The sequence below is a fragment of the Triticum urartu genome, chromosome 5A (assembly GCF_056163025.1).
Source record: "Triticum urartu cultivar PI428250 chromosome 5A, HENAU_Tu73, whole genome shotgun sequence".
NCBI classification, from domain to species: Eukaryota; Viridiplantae; Streptophyta; class Magnoliopsida; order Poales; family Poaceae; genus Triticum; species Triticum urartu.
Genome location: NC_141877.1, coordinates 46,520,578 through 46,540,562, shown reverse-complemented (window position 1 = coordinate 46,540,562; position 19,985 = coordinate 46,520,578).

The window sequence follows — 19,985 nt, the reverse complement described above, 5'->3', positions numbered from 1 at the left end:
GCAATGAGGCATTTTGGTCTTGTGGCAAATCTTCGCGGCTACATGGCTGGAGGAAAGGAATGGGTCCTTGATAGTGGATGCACTGATCATATGACCGGAGATAAAGATATGTTCCGTGAGCTTGCTGAAAACGACGGCCCTCGAAAATATGCCACTTTTGGTGATAATTCAAAGGGTAAGGTGGTTGGCCTTGGTAAGGTGGCCATCTCACATGATAGCTCCATACAAAATGTCATGCTCGTTGAATCCCTTGGATACAATTTACTTTCAGTTTCTAGACTTGCGGATTTCGGTTTCAATGTCTTATTCACTGAAGTAGATTGCCAAGTGTTTCGTAGAGACAATCATAAAATGGTCTTGACCGGTATACGTAGAGGAGATCTTTACATTGTTGATTTCACTAAAAAGGCTCAACCCAGAACTTGCTTAATTACCAAATCTTCTAAAGGCTGGTTGTGGCATAGAAGACTAGGTCATGTTGGTATGCGGAATCTTGATAAGATTATTAAAGGTGATCATATCCTTGGAATAAAAGATGTCATATTTGACAAGGATAGACTTTGTAGTGCTTGTCAAGCAGGGAAACAAGTTGGAGGAAGTCACCGCGCGAAGAACATCATGACCACAAGAAGACCACTCGAGCTACTTCACATGGATCTCTTTGGTCCAAATGCCTACAAGAGTCTCGGTGGTAACTCATTTGGTCTAGTCATAGTTGATGATTTTTCAAGATTTACGTGGGTGTTCTTTCTTGATGACAAATCGCAGGTCCAAAAGATCTTCAAAAACTTCGCTAGGAAGGCCCAAAATTAGTTTGACATGAAGATCAAGAAGGTTCGGAGCAACAACGGAACAGAGTTCAAGAACGCAAATGTGGACACCTTTCTTGACTAAGAAGGGATTTCACACGAGTTCTCGGCTACGTACACACCTCAACAAAATGGAGTTGTTGAAAGGAAGAACCGGACTCTTATCGAGATGGCAAGAATGATGCTTGATGAGTACAAAACGCCAAAGCACTTTTGGTCGGAAGCGGTTGAGACAGCTTGTCATGCAACAAATCGCTTGTATCTTCACAAGCTACTCGGCAAGACGACATACAAGCTCCTCACCGGTAACAAACCCCAAGTTGGATACTTTCGAGTATTCGGCTCAAAGTGCTACATTCTTGATAAGCATCGTCGTTCTAAATTTGCTCCTAAATCTCATGAAGGTTTCCTACTTGGTTATGGCTCAAACTCTCACACTTACCGTGTCTACAACAATTTCACCCGAAAGGTTGAAGAGACGGTAAATGTGAAGTTTGATGAATCTAACGGCTCGCAAGTAGAGCAATTGCCAATTGATGTAGGAGACAAAGACCCTTCGGAAGCAATTCAAGACTTGTCCATTGGCAAGATTCGTCCAACGGAAGTAAAGGAGAGTACCTCGGCCGTCCAAGTGGAAGCTTCTACCTCACGACAAGGTGAACCAAGAGTTGATACGGAAGCATCCACAAGTGGGACATGCCAAGATGAAGAAAACGAGGAAGCGCACCAAGATGAACATCAACAACCTCCTTCTCCACCACGACAAGAGAACGACAACGTCAACAATGAAGAAGGCCAAGAAGAAGCACAAGATGAAGAGGATGTTCCACCCCGACCCAAGCAAAAGCTTTCACGAGTTCGAGCAGGAATTGCTAAGGATCATCCCGTCGAGCAAATCTACAATGATATCCAAACCGGGAGAATCACTCGCTCTAAAACTCGTTTAGATAACTTTTGTGAACATTACTCATTCATCTCTAGCATTGAACCTATGAAGGTTGAAGAAGCATTGGAGCATCCAGACTGGATAAATTCTATGCATGAAGAGCTACACAACTTTGAGAGAAATCAAGTGTGGACATTGGTCGAGAAGCCCGACAACAACCACAACATCATTGGTACCAAATGGGTGTTTCGCAACAAGCAAGATGAAGATGGACAAGTGGTTCACAACAAAGCACGCCTTGTCGCCCAAGGCTACACACAAGTTGAAGGTATGGACTATGATGAGACATATGCTCCCGTTGCTAGACTTGAGTCCATTCGCATCTTACTTGCTTATGCTAATCACCATGATATCACCTTGTACCAAATGGACATTAAAAGTGCTTTTCTAAATGGCAAAATTGAGGAGGAAGTTTATGTTAAGCAACCTCCCGACTTCGTCAATCCTAAGAAACCTAATCATGTTTACAAACTTCACAAAGCCCTTTATGGTCTTAAACAAGCTCCTAGAGCATGGTATAAATGCTTGACCAAGTTCCTTATTGAAAAAGGCTTTGAAATTGGTAAAATTGATTCTACTCTTTTTACTAAAAGGGTTAATGGAGAACTATTTGTGTGCCAAATTTATGTTGATGATATCATATTTGGTTCAACTAACCCTCATTAGTGAGAAGTTTGGAAAGCTAATGTCGGAGAAGTTTGAGATGTCTATGATGAGTGAACTCAAATTCTTTCTCGGTTTGCAAATCAATCAAACTAAGGAAGGTACCTTTGTCTCTCAAACAAAGTACACCAAGGACTTATTCAAGAAGTTCAATATGCAAGAATGCAAAGGTATGACTACACCCATGCCTACTAGTGGACATCTTGATTTGACCAAAGATGGTGAACCGGTTGATCAAAAGGTTTATCGCTCTATGATTGGTTCATTGTTATATCTATGTGCCTCTCGTCCCGATATTATGCTAAGTGTGTGCATGTGTGCACGATATCAAGCTGCTCCTAAAGAGTGTCATCTTAAGGTTGTGAAAAGGATAGTGAGATACCTAATCCATACACCAAATTTTGGCATTTGGTATCCTAAGAGGTCCTCTTTTGATCTTGTTGGCTACTCCGATTCAGACTATGCCGGAGACAAGGTTGATAGAAAATCCACTTCAGGTACTTGTCAATTCCTTGGTAGATCTCTTGTGTCTTGGTCTTCCAAGAAACAAAACTCGGTATCCTTATCCACCGCCGAAGCGGAATACATTGCCGCTGGTTCATGTTGTGCTCAATTACTTTGGATGACCCAAACTCTTAAAGATTATGGGATATATGTGAAACATGTTCCATTGCTATGTGACAATGAAAGTGCTATTAAGATTGCTCACAATCCCGTGCAACATTCTCGAACTAAGCATATTGAAGTTCGTCATCATTTCATTCGAGATCATGTTGCAAAAGGGGACATTAACCTTAAGCATGTTCACACCGATAAGCAATTGGCAGATATATTCACTAAACCACTTGATGAGAAAGTGTTTTGCAGGTTGAGAGGTGAATTGAACATCATTGATGCTTCAAACTTGGAGTAGGAACTCCATTTGATACATGCGGGGCATGAGCCTATGACTAATCCTCGATATTTATCTTATGATGCTATTCATATGTCTTGGATATATTTGTACCTTGCATGTTATCTAACCCTTGTAGGTACTTGGTTGAATCTAAATCTATGAGATTGCAACTCACTCACATCTTGAGCAATCTCTACATCACCAAGTCTCTACACAATGGTGGTTGAAGACAAGGAAGCACAAAACCATTCAAACATATCCTTTGGCAAATTCTATGTTGAGTCTCATGATTGTCATTTTGGATACACAAGTGCTCTTCCTTGCAAAGCTAACCCATGTAGGTAGATGAACTCAAACTCCAAGTGGTGCTCCCAACCCTTGATGAACTACATCAACCTTGAGCAACCCACACAAGTTCAACTACATGAGCAAGATCAACACCACCACCCAAGGTATGTTATTCCATCTTAGAGAAGCTTTACTCCAAGTCATGAGTCAAAGCAACTCGACAAGATGTGAATACATCAAAAGGCTTAAACGAAAAATGGTAACCCCATTTTGAGCTTAAACGATGAGTATGACCTATTATCAAGTGCTCTCACTTGACTCCTAAGTCAATATACTCTAACATAGGTGACTTTGTCGCCGACCATCTCTAGATGAAGTTCTCATGTGTCTCTCCGTGCTTTTGTCTCTTGCATATTTGTTTCCCCTTTCAAAAAAAACTTCATCTAGAACTTTTAGTTTCTTTTCTTTCCTTTTTGTTCTGCATTTTCTGCATCCAATTCATTGCAAATCTTTCAGTAAATTCCTTGCATATCCTTGTGAGATCTTACTTGTCTAGTGAGCTGAGGTGACAAGTGGTTTCACTCTAATGAACTCGATCACACCAGTTTGTCTCTTCGGCCCAACCGAAATCTTTTGGTGCAACCGAAGCACACAACTCGGAGTCACCGATTCCACCACAGGAAAACCAACTTGCCACTTATTCCTGATTTCTGTTTGCTCCAGCTCCACTCAATGATTCTTGTCCTCTACCAGCATCATATTAGACATGCTGCTTTGCTCTGTGACTCGAGGACCAACCCATTTGTATCACATGTCTAGAAGAGCCCTTCTTGGAAATTGATGTCAAAGGGGGAGAGAGAGATCACATCAAAGCTTAATCCTTCCTATAAGGGGAGAAAGAGAGAATACTCAGGGGGAGAGAGTTTCTCAACTAGGAGAAAGTAATATCATCAAAGACCCCAGATGCTTGGTGTTCAAGAGGAGAGATGTCACATGTCTTTAAGAGGGGAAAGACATGTTTGGGTGCTTGCTTTAGCTCAAGCTCTGTTGTTTCCTTTTTTTTTGTTGCTCTGATTTTCTGTTCCCTATCTTCTCCCAATATCCCATGCAGATTCAGGGGGAGCAAGACATCTAAGGGAAGGAAACTTTGATTTTATTGCATATCTTTACCTTTGGGGACATGTCTATATCCAATGTGGTACTTAGTACTCACTCTACATGTCATCCCAGTCTTGGTTCTCTTGTGGTTTCTCTTGCTTGCTCTGGTCAGTAGGTGTATCTGTGTTATTTAACCTTGTTTGCGCAGGTTCATCCCATCCTAAGCCAACTCAAGACCACAAGGTAAGTATATGCATCACCGTCATGTGAATGAGAAGTTCTTGCTGATGTACATACTGTTTGCAAGAAGGACTCATGAGCATGAAGGTACATTTCTCACATTCACATCATTAGCTCTGATGCATATAGCCAAGATACATGTAACACATTGCTTACTCTGTCATGTTTACGCATTCACATGCTCCTATATTCAATATTCACATGATTGCATACATGTAGGGGGAGCCTATGCATGTTACATGTCTTTCCAAAGCTTTACTTGCTATTCTCTATATCTTTATCTAAAGCTTTGATGTATGTTGTCATCAATTACCAAAAAGGGGGAGATTGAAAGCACAAGTGCTCCCTGGGTGGTTTTGGTAATTAATGTCAACATATCTCTTGTTGGACTAACACTTTTACCTAGTATGTTTCAGATAAGTTCAACAATGGAGTGGCATGGACTAGAGGATGTGGAACCCCTTCAAGATGCTAAGGACAAAGGATTGGCTCAAGCTTCAAGATCAAGACTCTACATTTTCTATTTTAGTGATCCAAGATCACATTGAGTCTATAGGAAAAGCCAATACTATCAAGAGGGGATCAGGTGTTGCTTAATGGCTTGCTTGCTCAAAGTGCTTAGTGATATGCTCCAAAACCCTCAACTACCTTCCCACATCCACATATGACCTAAACCAAAAGTCAAACTCGGCCCCACCGATTCTATCTATCTGGCGCCACCGAGTTTCAGATGTCATAGCCACTGCCATAAACCCTAGCAAATCGGTTTCACCGATAGGGATCTCGGTCTCACCGAGATGGGATTGTAATCTCTCTGTGTATGTCCATTACCAAAATCGGTCTCAACGAGTTTGAGCAATCGGTACTACCAAGATTACAATGCAAACCCTCTGGTTAGCTTATTACCAAAATCGGTCCCACCGAGTTTGTGTAATCGGTCTCACCGAGTTTGCCTGACCAACTCTCTGGTTAGCTTGTTACCAAAATCGGTCCCACCGAGTTTGTGTAATCGGTCACACCGAGATTACGTTATGCCCTAACCCTAACCATATCAGTCCTACCGAGTTGCATCTCAGTCCCACCGAAAATCCTAACGGTCACTAGGTTTGCTGAATTGGTCCGACCGAGTTTAACCATTCAGTCCCACCGAGTTTGGCAAATTGTGTGTAATGGTTAGATTTTGTGTGGAGGCTATATATACCCCTCCACCCACTCTTCATTCATGGAGAGAGCCATCAGAACATACCTACACTTCCAATACACATTTTCTGAGAGAGAACCACCTACACTTGTGTTGAGGTCAAGATATTCCATTCCAACCATATGAATCTTGATCTCTAGCCTTCCCCAAGTTGCTTTCCACTCAAATCTTCTTCCCACCAAATCCAAATCCTGTGAGAGAGAGTTGAGTGTTGGGGAGACTATCATTTGAAGCACAAGAGCAAGGAGTTCATCATCAACACACCATTTGTTACCTCTTGGAGAGTGGTGTCTCCTAGATTGGCTAGGTGTCACTTGGGAGCCTCCAACAAGATTGTGGAGTTGAACCAAGGAGTTTTTAAGGGCAAGGAGATCGCCTACTTCGTGAAGATCTACCTCTAGTGAGGCAAGTCCTTCATGGGCAATGACTGTGATGGAATAGACAAGGTTGCTTCTTCGTGGACCCTTCATGGGTGGAGCCCTCCGTGGACTCGCGCAACCATTACCCTCCGTGGGTTGAAGTCTCCATCAACGTGGATGTACGATAACACCACCTATCGGAACCACGACAAAAACAACCGTGTCTCCAATTGTGTTTGAATACTCCAAACCCTTCTCTTTACATTCTTGCAAGTTGCATGCTTTACTTTCCGCTGCTCATATACTCATTGCATGCTTGCTTGATATGTATTGTGTTTGTTAAACTTGTGCTTAAACTCCACTTAAACTTAAGAATATTAAAAACTGCAACTTTTGGCACTTAGTGTCTAATCACCCCCCTCTAGACACCTCTTCTCGATCCTTTCACTCCGGGACTGTCTCCCCCCGGCTTGGCGCCCTTTGAGACAATACCTCAACATTGTCCGTAGGGCAGGGGGAGGAGGCGGTCAGAAGTGGATTGCTATCCATATCCGACGAGTCCAAGGAACCGTCCTACAAAGATACGTCGATACGAGCTTGGGGCGGTCTGCATAACCATATTCGGCGTTAGGAAAAGCGGTGCGACTACGGTATGCTTTGAGTTACTCTGGTATCCGAATACTTACGACTTCGCCAGGGGCTTGGCCCTGAGCAGCCACTCGTCTTCATCTTCGGCGATGGTGGTAGAGCAGTCCGGAAGGAGAGTCCTTCCCTTCTTGGACCCTTTGGCCTCCCCAGTTGGGGCGGCCTTCCTTTTCTTTTCTCCCCCAGCTGGAGGGGGAGAGTCTTCGTCTTCCTCCTCCTCGTTTTCAGGGGAGGAGTGCATCTTGGAGTTATCGGACGATGAGTCCGATACCACCTGGCGCCAGGAACTCTTTCGGGTTCCCTCGGCCTTCTTCTTGGTCTTCCGCGGCACCTCATAAGGCGTCGGGGTCCGCATCTTCGTCAGAAGAGCGTCCATAGGGTCTTCGGGCAGAGGGGCCGGACAGTTAACCTGCCCCGATGTCTTCACCCAGTCCTATCAAAGGCATGGGAGCTCAGACCCCACACATGGTCAAGCTATGGGAAATAAATACCCTACCAAATGTATAGAACTTACCGGATTCGCAGGGCGCTTCATGCTTAGCCCGCGGTCCTCGATAAGAGAAGGAGGGACCTCGCCGCCCTTGAACAGCACCTTCCAGACGTCCTTATGCGTCGTGTCGAAGAGCTCGTGTAGAGTCTGGTGCTGGGCCGGGTCGAACTCCCATAAATTGAAATCCCGTTGTTGACACGGGAGGATCCGGCGGAAGAGCATGACTTGGACTATGTTGACAAGCTTGAGTTTCTTTCTTGTCATATTCCGGATACATTTCTGGAGTCCTTCCAGCTCCACCGATGAACCCCAGGATAGGCCCTTCTCCTTCCAGGAAGTGAGGCACGTGGGGAATTCGGATCAAAACTCGGGGGTCGCCGCCCAGTTGGTGTCGCGCGGCTCGGTGATGTAGAACCACCCCGATTGCCACCCCTTTATGGTCTCCATGAAGGAGCCCTAAAGCCATGTAACGTTGGGCATCTTGCCCACCATGGCTCCGCCGCATTCCGCTTGTTGGCCGCCCACCACCTTCGGCTTGATATTGAAGGTCTTAAGCCACAGGCCGAAGTGGGGCCGGATGCGGAGGAAAGCCTCGCACATGAAGATGAACGCCGAGATGTTGAGGATGAAGTTGGGGGCCAGATCATGGAAGTCCAGCCCATAATAGAACATGAGGCCACAGACAAATGGATGGAGGGGAAACCCCAGTCCGCAGACGAAGTGGGGGAGGAAGACCACCCTCTCGTGAGGTTCTGGGGTAGGGATGACCTGCCCCGCGGCTGGCAGCCGGTGCGCGATATCCGCGGCTAAGTATCCGGCTCCGCGTAACTTTTTGATGTGTCCCTCCGTGACGGAGGAGGCCATCCACTTGCCTCTTGCTCCAGACATGTTTTGGAGAGAGTTGAGGAGGAAAATACGGACTTGGGCGCTGGAGCTCGAGTGCGCGAGAATGGATGAGCAAGGAGGAAGAAGGCGTGGGTAGAAAAAGGTGAAATCTTATCCCTTTATAAGGGCGGACTAAACTATGCACCCCCACTAGCCTGGTAAGACTCACTTATCCACCAAGCGTCGTAATTGATGGCGCGGTTGGGTTACCCACATCCGTATTGATGAGAATCCCGTAATAAGGGGAACACGATCTCTGCTTTGACAAGACGTGTCAAGAACCGCCTCACGTTATGTGCGGGGCTGGTTAAGGAAGAACGGTTCGAATAATTACCGGGCCATGGCATAATGTCATGCTGCCAAAACGTGTTAGCAGATTGGATTTGTGGAAATATTATTCTCTCTACGGTGGTATGTGGAACTTATTTTGCAGGGTCGGACACTATCCTTGTATTCAAACTCTTCTGTGATGTATTCGGAGGAGGAACCCGCCTTGCAATGCCGAAGACAACACTACGCGCCGGACTTGTCGTCATTGAATCCTGGTTCAGGGGCTACTGAGGGAGTCCTGGATAAGGGGGTCTCCGGACAGCCGGACTATCTCCTTTGGCTGGACTGTTGGACTATGAAGATACAAGATTGAAGACTTCGTCCCGTGTCCGGATGGGACTCTACTTGGCGTGGAAGGCAAGCTAGGCAATACGGATATGTATATCTCCTCCTTTGTAACCGAACTTGTGTAACCCTAGCCCTCTCCGATGTCTATATAAACCGGAGGGTTTTAGTCCGTAGGACAACATACAATCATACCATAGGCTAGCTTCTAGGGTTTAGCCTCTCCGATCTCATCGTAGATCAAATCTTGTACTACACATATTATCAAGAATAATCAAGCAGGACGTAGGGTTTTACCTCCATCAAGAGGGCCCGAATCCTGGGTAAAACATCGTGTCCCCTGCCTCCTGTTACCATCCGCCTTAGATGCACAGTTCGGGACCCCCTACCCGAGATCCGCCGGTTTTGACACCGACAACCGGGATGATGAAGATGGCCACCGGAGAGGGATCCCCCCTCCGACAGGGTGCCGGAACGGGTCTAGATTGGTTTTCGGTGGCTACGGAGGCTTTTGGCGGTGGAACTCTCGATCTATTCTCCTCCTCGATGTTTTTAGGTTATATGGGTATATATGGGAGGAAGAAGTACGTCGGTGGACCTCCGGGCTTTCCACGAGGCCGGGGGGCGCGCCCCCTACCCTCGTGGGCAGCCCGGGACTCTCCTAGTCCATCTCCGATACTCCGTGGGCTTCTTCTGGCCCAAAAAAAGTTCCGTGAAGTTTCAGGTCAATTGGACTCCGTTTGATTTTCCTTTTCTGCGATACTCTAAAACAAGGAAAAAAACAGAAACTGGCACTGGGCTCTGGGTTAATAGGTTAGTCCCAAAAATAATATAAAAGTGTTTAATAAAGCCCATAAACATCCAAAACAGATAATATAATAGCATGAATACTTCATACATTATAGATACGTTGGAGACGTATCAGCATCCCCAAGCTTAATTCCTGCTCGTCCTCGAGTAGGTAAATGATAAAAGAAATAATTTATGAAGTGAGAATGCTAGCAGGTGCACAAGTTTGATCAATGATAATTTCAACCACCTTTTCTAGCATCATTATATATCATAACAATAGCTCATCTCATAAAGCTTCTCATGATCAAGTAACAAGCTATTCACATGTTAAAGTATAGATCATAAACTTTCTTGAAAACTAACAAACCGTGTTATCAGTCATCAAACAATTACAATTCATCTTATTTTCAGGAAGATTCTATGTCAGAGCTTTGATTTAGCAAACCCCACATACTCAACTATCATGTAGTCTTTCACAATTACTAACACTCACACGATATTTATGGGTTCAAAGTTTTAATCAGACACAGAGAAAGATAGGGGCTTATAGATTCGCCTCCCAACCTTTTACCTCAAGGGTAATGTCAACAATAATAGTTCATGATGCCTTACATCCAATTGGATATATATATATATATCAGAATCTTTCCAACACAATGTGCTTGCCAAAGGATAAAATGTAAAAAGGAAAGGTGAAGATCACCATGACTCTTGCATAAGGGTAGAAGATAAAAGTAAAGATAGGCCCTTCGCAGAGGGAAGCAGAGGTTATCATGCGCTTTTATAGTTGGATGCATAAAATCTTAATGCAAAAGAACGGTCACTTTATTGTCCCCTGTGATAGGGATCTTTATTATGCAGTCCATCGCTTTTATTGCTTCCATATCACAAGATCGTATAAAGCTTATTTTCTCCACACTAAAAGATCATACATATTTAGAGAGCAATTTTTATTGCATGCACCGATGACAACTTACTTGAAGGATCTTACTCAATCCATAGGTAGGTATGGTGGACTCTCATGGCAATACTGGTTTAAGGGATGTTTGGAAGCACAAGTAGTATCTCTACTTGGTGCGAAGAATTTGGCTAGCATGAGGGGGAAAGGCAAGCTCAAAATGTTGGATGATCCATGCCAATATACTTTATTTCAGATATAAGAAAACATAACCCATTACGTTGTCTTCCTTGTCCAACATCAACCTTTTAGCATGTCATATTTTAATGAGTGCTCACAACAACAAAAGATGTCCAAGATAGTATATTTATATGTGAAATCTCTCTTCCTTCAATATTCTTTCATGAATTGTTCAAGTGACCAATACAATGTTTGCTAACCTTCAATAAATTTACCACCTCTACTTCTTATATGTGAAGTCATCACTCCCCATGGGATAAGCATATGAAACATATATAATTTCAGATTTATGATATTCACTTACTCAACTATTTACTCATAGCATATAAGTGAAGCACACGAGTAAATGACAAATTACTCCAAAAAGATATAAGTGAAGATTAATGAGTAGTTAAATAATTATGTAGCTATGTGAAGACTCTCTCTCATTTAATAATTTCAGATCTTAATATTTTATTCAAACAGAAAGCAAATCAAAATAAAATGGCATTCTAAGAATTGCAAACATCATGTGAAGAAGCAAAAACTTAGGATCAACTCAAACTAACCGATAGTTGTTGAAGAAGAAAGGTGGGATACCAACCGGGGCATCCCCAAGCTTAGACGCTTGAGACTTCTTGAAATATTATCTTGGGGTGCCTTGGGCATCCCCAAGCTTGAGCTTTTGTGTCTCCTTAATTCCTCTTATATCACGGTCTCCCTAAATCTCAAAAGCTTCATCCACACAAAACTCAACAAGGACTCGTGAGATAAGTTAGTATAAACCAATGCAAAAACCTTATCATACTCTACTGTAGCAAATCACAAAAATTATTATTCAACATTGCATACTAAATGCCTCTGCATATTTAATAGTCCTATCCTCAAATAGAATCATTAAAGAAGCAAACATATGCAAACAATGCAAACATAACAGCAATCTGCCTAAACAGGACAGTCTGTAAAGAGTGCAGCAAGATCCATACTTCCCTACCTCAAAAAATTATGAAAGAAAATTCCCACTGTAGTAAAATTTTCATAGCTTAATATGCAAGAGGTTTCAACATTTTATCAGATTCTGACTTTTCTAGGGAATTATTGCAACAGCGGTAATCTTTCTGTTTTCAAACAGCAACATGAGGACTTGTAAAATAGGCATAGTAAAGGCTATCAATGCCACTTTTATTGAAATAAAAGATGAAAAACATTGTTATAAATAACAGCAAGCAAATCCTAACAAAATAAATTGACGCTCCAAGCAAAACACATATCGTGTGGTGAATAAAAATATAGCTCCAAGTAAAGTTACCGATGAACGAAGACGAAAGAGGGGATGCCTTCCGGGGCATCCCCAAGCTTAGGCCCTTGGTTGTCCTTGAATATTACCTTGGGGTTCCTTGGGCATCCCCAGTCTTAGGCTCTTGCCACTCCTTATTCCATAGTCCATCGAATCTTTACTCAAAACTTGAAAACTTCACAACACAAAACTTAACAGAAAACTCGTAAGCTCCGTTAGCACAAGAAAATAAATCACCACTCAGGTACTATTGTGAACTCATTCTAAATTCATATTGGTGTAATATCTACTGTATTCCAACTTCTCTATGGCTCATAACCTCCGATACTACTCATAGATTCATCAAAATAAACAAACAACACATAGAAAACAGATTCTGTCAAAAACAGAACAGTCTGTAGTAATCTGAATCAAACGTATACTTCTGGAACTCATAAAATTCTCAAATAAATTGCTGGACGTGAGGAATTTATCTATTAATCATCTTCAAAAATAATCAACTAAATATCATTCTCCAGTAAATTTTTTTAGCTAATCTTGTGAGCGCTAAAGTTTCTGTTTTTTACAGCATGATCATAAAGACTTCACCCAAGTCTTCCCAAAGGTTCTACTTGGCACAAACACTAATTAAAACATAAAACCACATCTAAACAGAGTCTAGATGAATTATTTATTACTAAATAGGAGCAAAAAGCAAGGAACTAAAATAAAATTGGGTTGCCTCCCAACAAGCGCTATCGTTTAACGCCCCTAGCTAGGCATGATGATTTCAATGATGCTCACATAAAAGATAGGAATTATAACATAAAGAGAGCATCATGAAGAATATTACTAGCACATTTAAGTCTAACCCACTTCCTATGCATAGGGATTTTGTGAGAAAACAACTTATGGGAAGAATAATCAGCTTGCATAGGAAGGTAAAACAAGCATAACTTCAAAATTTTAAGCACATAGAGAGGAAACTTGATATTATTGCAATTCCTACAAGCATATATTCCTCCTCCATAATAATTTTTAGTAGCATCATGAATGAATTCAACAATATAACTATGACATAAAGCATTATTTTCATGATCTACAATCATATAATTTTTATTACTCTCCACATAAGCAAATTTCTTCTCATGAATAGTAGTGGGAGCAAACTCAACAAAATAACTATCATGTGAGGCATAATCCAATTGAAAGTTAAAATCATCATGACAAGTTTCATGGATATCATTAATCTTTATAGCATACAAGTCATCACAATAATCATCATAGATAGGGGGCATGCTCTCATCATAATAAATTTGCACATCAAAACTTGGGGGGCTAAAAATATCATCTTCATCAAACATAGCATCCCCAAGCTTGTGGCTTTGCATATCATTAGCATCACGGATATTCAAAGAATTCATACTAACAACATTGCAATCATGCTCAACATTCAAAGATCTAGTGCCAAACATTTTATAGATTTCTTCTCCTAGCACTTGAGCACAATTTTCCTTTCCATCATTCTCACGAAAGATATTAAAAAGATGAAGCGTATGAGACAAACACAATTCCATTTTTTTGTAGTTTTATTTTATAGACTAAACTAGTGATAAAACAAGAAACTAAAAGACTCGATTGCAAGATCTAAAGATATACCTTCAAGCACTCACCTCCCCGGCAACGGCGCCAGAAAAGAGCTTGATGTCTACTACACAACCTTCTTCTTGTAGACGTTGTTGGCCCTCCAAGTGCAGAGGTTTGTAGGACAGTAGCAAATTTCCCTCAAGTGGATGACCTAAGGTTTATCAATCCATGGGAGGCATAGGATGAAGATGGTCTCTCTCAAGCAACCCTGCAACCAAATAACAAAGAGTCTCTTATGTCCCCAACACACCCAATACAATGGTAAATTGTATAGGTGCACTAGTTCGGCGAAGAGATGGTGATACAAGTGCAATATGGATAGTAGATAATGGTTTTTGTAATCTGAAAATATAAAAACAGCAAGGTAACTAATGATAAAAGTGAGCACAAACGGTATTGCAATGCGTTGAAACAAGGCCTAGAGTTCATACTTTCACTAGTGCAAGTTCTCTCAACAATAATAACATAATTGGATCATATAACTATCCCTCAACAAGCAACAAAGAGTCACTACAAAGTCACTAATAGCGGAGAACAAACGAAGAGATTATGGTAGGGTACAAAACCACCTCAAAGTTATTCTTTCCAATCAATCCGTTGGGCTATTCCTATAAGTGTCACAAACAGCCCTAGAGTTTGTACTAGAATAACACCTTAAGACACAAATCAACCAAAACCCTAATGTCACCTAGATACTCCAATGTCACCTAGATACTCCAATGTCACCTCAAGTACCGTGGGTATGATTATACGATATGCATCACACAACCTCAGATTCATCTATTCGACCAACACATAGAACCTCAAAGAGTGCCCCAAAGTTTCTACCGGAGAGTCAAGACGAAAATGTGTGCCAACCCCTATGCATAGATTCCCAAGGTCACAGAACCCGCAAGTTGATCACCAAAACATACATCAAGTGGATCATAGAATACCCCACTGTCACCACAGGTATCCCACGCAAGACATACATCAATTGTCCTCAAATCCTTAAAGACTCAATCCTATAAGATAACTTCAAAGGGAAAACTCAATCCATTACAAGAGAGTAGAGGGGGAGAAACATCATAAGATCCAACTATAATAGCAAAGCTCGCGATACATCAAGATCGTGCCACCTCAAGAACACGAGAGAGAGAGAGATCAAACACATAGCTACTGGTAGATACCCTCAGCCCCGAGGGAGAACTACTCCCTCCTCGTCATGGAGAGCACCGGGATGATGAAGATGGCCACCGGAGAGGGATTCCCCCCTCCGGCAAGGTGCCAAAACGGGTCTAGATTGGAGACGTATCATGAATACTTCATAAACATCCATAATGGGTACATCCAAAACAAATAATATAATAGCATGAATACTTCATAAATTATACATACGTTGGAGACGTATCATGAAGGAGGAAGGAGGCCGGGGTAATCGGCGATAATGGGTACATATGTACCGTCGTAGCTCATTTGATAAAATACTCCATCCTCAAGCTCCACAAATATGTCCGGATCTTCCTCATATCCGGGGTCAAGATCCCGGTTGCGATTCTCCAGCTGAGGGGCATGGTCATGGATCCCCTCAATAGCCTTTCACCATTCCTGCTATGAGTAAGATAAGACGATGCCTGTCAAGAATGATTCAAGGACAAGAATAAAATAAGTGGAGCTGAACCTTACCCAACTGGGAGGATTATACACTACAAAAAAATACACATCTGTGACATTTTGGGCCGAACGATTTTTTTTCTGTCATACATATGACACTTCTATGACGATAATTGTGACAAAACCCGGTATCATCATAGATGTGGTGGGCTCCTACTTCTATGACAAAAAATCATGATAGAAAATGGGCTTTTCATCCTGGGCGGGCCGGAGATGCAGCTGCATGACATTCTTTGGGCCATCCATGACGGAAAAAACCGTGGTAGAAGCGAGGGTGAGGAAAATTTCGGTGAGTTCCCGGTTACGGTGGGAGGTCGGGGTCCGAGCGATGCGCGTTTCTCTCATACACGTACGCGTGTGTGTGTGAGGCGTTGGCTCTAACTGAACCCGAGCGAGGCGTTGGGCTCTAACTGAACCCGAGCGATTGCACTACAGGCTACGCGTTACTGAAGCCGAGCGATCGATTGATGGCTGTTAACTGAACCCGATCGAGCGATTCGTTCGCTATTGCTGCTAACTGAAGCCGATCGGTGCTGCCTCTGGGATGAACAGTGAGCGTTGCGGGGGGGGGGGGGTTTGGATGAACAGTGAGCGGTGGCGTTGCCTCTGGATGAACAGGACCCCATGGTGTGATGGAGGGCTGGATGAACAGTAGACATTGGAGGGGTGGTTGAACAGGACCCCGTGGTGTGGAGGGCTGGATGAACATTAGACGATGGAGGGGTGCCCGTGGAGGGGTGGTTGAACAGTAGCCGGTGGAGTAGCGCGCAGTGGAGGCTGGATGAACAGGAGCCCATGGAGGCTGGAGGAGGTTGACGGTAGCCCGTGGAGGCTGGAGGAGGTCGACGGTGGAGATGAACAGTATCCCGTGGAGTCCCGTTTTGCTGTACGCCACACCCCTCCCGATGAACAGGACCCCTGTTTTGACCGTAGGAGGTCCGTTTCGTCTGTTTTGCGGTACGCCACACCCCTCCCGATCAATAGGACCCCTGTTTTGACCGTAGGAGGTCCGTTTCGTCTGTTTTGCGGTACGCCACACCCCTCCCGATCAACAGGACCCCCGTTTCGACCGTAGGAGGTCCGTTTCGTCTGTTTTGCGGTACACCACACCCCTCCCGATCAACAGGACCCCCGTTTCGACCGTAGGAGGTCTGTTTCGTTCGTTTTGCGGTACGCCATACCCCTCCCGATCAACATGACCCCGTTTCGACCGTAGGAGGTCCGTTTCCTCTGTTTTGCGGTACGCCAGACCCCTCCCGATCAATAGGACCCCGTTCCGAACGTAGGAGGTCCTTTTCCTCCGTTGTGCGGTACGCCAGGCCTCGTTTCCATCGCTTGTTCCGTCCAAGCCCTCCCGATGAACACGACCACGCATTCCGTTCCGACCCAACCGGTTGGCTCGCACACGTTCCATTGCCTCCCGATGAACATGACGCATTCCGTTGCCTCCCCATGAACACGATGAATTCCGTTGCCTCCCCATGAACACGACGACGACACTTTTTCTCCGTTCCGGCCCAGCTATGTACACAAGCCCTGGCCGTACGTATGCGCGAGTAGGCGTTCGAGACCCCGCCCGTATGTACACATACGTGGCCGTATTTTCTTTCTTGCACCCTGGCCGTTGTACGTACGTGTACATGCTATGTGCGCGCCTCTACTATGACATGTGCGCGCCTCTACATCGACTAGTATGTATGTACACGTTTGCGACCAGAATGACAACGCTACGTACGCTTCGACCAGGTGGGTCCCGACTGTCAGGCACTTCCTTGCCTGCGAAGATGTAGCTGGTGGGTCCCAGCAGTCAGGGGGGCGAATCATTTTTTTGCCCGAACGCACTTCCTTGCGTGCGAAGATATAGCCGGTGGGTCCCAGCAGTCAGGGGGGAATCGTTTTTTTTGACCGGACGCACTTCCTTGCGTGCGAAGGTGTAGCTGGTGGGTCCCAGCAGTCAGGGGGGCGAATCATTTTTTTCTCGGACGCACTTCCTTGCGTGCGAAGATGAAGCTGGTGGGTCCCAGCAGTCAGGGGGAAACGTTTTTTCCACGAAATACAGTGGCCCGTCCGGTGGGTCCTAGCTGTCAGGTGGAGGAATCATTATTTTCCGCGTAATAAGGAGGCACTTCCTTGCTGCGGTCTGGACCCAGCTGTCAGCCTCTCCACGTACAGTCCATGTCCGATGGAAGTCGTCCCTTGACCATGTTGACCAGGCCGCGCCGAGGGCACCACGGTGGTGGACGACGGCGAGGCCTAGGAAGGGGACGACGCGGAGCCGGGGAAGACGCGGCAGTGGAAGCCCCTGCGGAGAGGAGTACGAGGGTTCACTGGTTCGGCTGTGGTGTGAGGCTGCCGTCGTCGCAGGGCCTGGCCAGCGGTGGGAAAGTAGGGGGCGATGAGGCCTCCGTGGCAGCACAGCCGGCCACAGTATGCAGGAGCATGCGGCACGACTGGCGCTGCTTTGGGCGGCTGGAGCAAGAAGACCAGAGGTTGAAGAAGCACTACGGCCGTTGGATGGACATCGTACGGTCACTGGAGCTAGAATCGTTCATATTGACTAAGTTGGCAAAGCCCTCCGTCCCCGTCAACTTAGTTGGCCCACAAGTCATCCTCCCACTATGGTGGTTCCCAGCTAGCAGGGGTATTCATTTTTTTGTGCGTAATAAGGAGGCACTTCCTTGCATGCGAAGATATAGCTGGTGGGTCCGACATGTCAGCGGGGGGAACGTTTTTTTCGCGAAATACAGAGGCCCTTCCGGTGGGTCCCAGCTGTCAGGTGGAGGAATCATTATTTTGCGCGTACAGTCCACGGCCGATGGATGTCGTTCGTTGACCATGTTGACCAGGCCGCGCCGAGAGCACCATGGCGGTGGACGACGACGAGGCCTAGGAAGGGAAGGACACGGAGCCGGGGAAGACTCGGCAATGGTTGCCCACACGGTGGGGAGTACGAGTGTTTACTGGTCCGGCTGCCGTCGCCGGAAAATAACAGGAGGTGTGGGTGAGTAGAGGAATGGCCTGACCAGCAATGAAGTAGGGTGGGGCGGTGCGGCCTATGCGGCAGCACAGCCGGCCACGGGAGGCGGGAGCAGGTAGTCCCACCGGAGCTGGTTTGGGCGGCTGGAGCAAGAAGATCAGATATTGAAGAAGCAGCACGGCCGTTGGATTAACATCCAACGGTCAATGCTGCTAGAATCGTTTGTGGACTAAGTTGACAAAGCCAAAGTACACGTCAACCTAGTAGACCCACAAGTCAGCCTCCAAATCTGTCCCAAACAACATACAGCTTGAAATTTCTAGCCAGATTCAAATTAATTTTAAATCTAAATATACCTTAATTTAAATTCAATGAAATTGTACCCGCACAAAAACAATGAAATTTAAAATATCAAAATCCGAAAGAAAACAGTATTTTGGAACTAATTGCCTGTTTGCTATATTTTTTCATTTTATAGCCCATTTATTATTACTTATAGCCCATTTCTTATTACTTATAGCCAATTTTCTGTGCAAAATGCATCCCTCCTCGTCTTGAAAGATTTCCGGCCCAGCAGGGCGTAGAAAAGCAAGTAGGCCTATGTTGGTTATTCTGCAAAAAACAAAATAGCTTGCTAGCCATTTTCAGAAAGGAAAAAAACAAACTGGGCTGGTCATGTGCTAAACATATGAAATAAAAGCCTGGGCTAGACGGGCCACGGGTCCTGCACAACCCAGTTCATACCCTTCTCCGTCCCGAAAAAACAAAATTACTGCGCGCGCTGCTGGGTCCCTAATATCATCCTCACCATGTACAGTTATCTCCTTATTCCTCTCGGTTGTTGACCATGTTGACAACACCAGATGGCAGCGCCGCAGCGAGCGAACCAAGGCGGAGGACGATGGTGAGGCCTCGGACGGGAACAAACAGGAGCCGGGGAAGATCACAACCAGCCGTGGGAGGCGGGAGCAGGCAGTCCCGCCGGCGCTGGTTTGGCTTTGGCGGCTCGAGGAAGAAGAGACTGAAGAAACGCGACAGACGTTGAATGTCAATCCAACGGTCAAGGTTGGCACAATCGTTTGTTGACTAAGCGGACACCAAGTAGCATACTTTTTTATATATAGGAAGAAAACTGCGAGGAAAATGCGTTCGTCTGCCGTCCTCCTCACAGGGAACGTTCGCCACATAAGTGACTAGCACCCTTGGTTTTCAACCGAGAGGTCTTGGGTTCGAGTCCCAGGAACTCTCAATTTTGTCCTCCTTCCTTCCTCGCAAAAAAGGGAAAGAAAATCAAAGACTTGGGAAGGCGTACAGAACAAGCTAGTGTACCAGTAAAGAGACGTTGCCGAGTTTTAGAAAAAAGAAAGACGTGCTCCTGTAGTTGGTTCA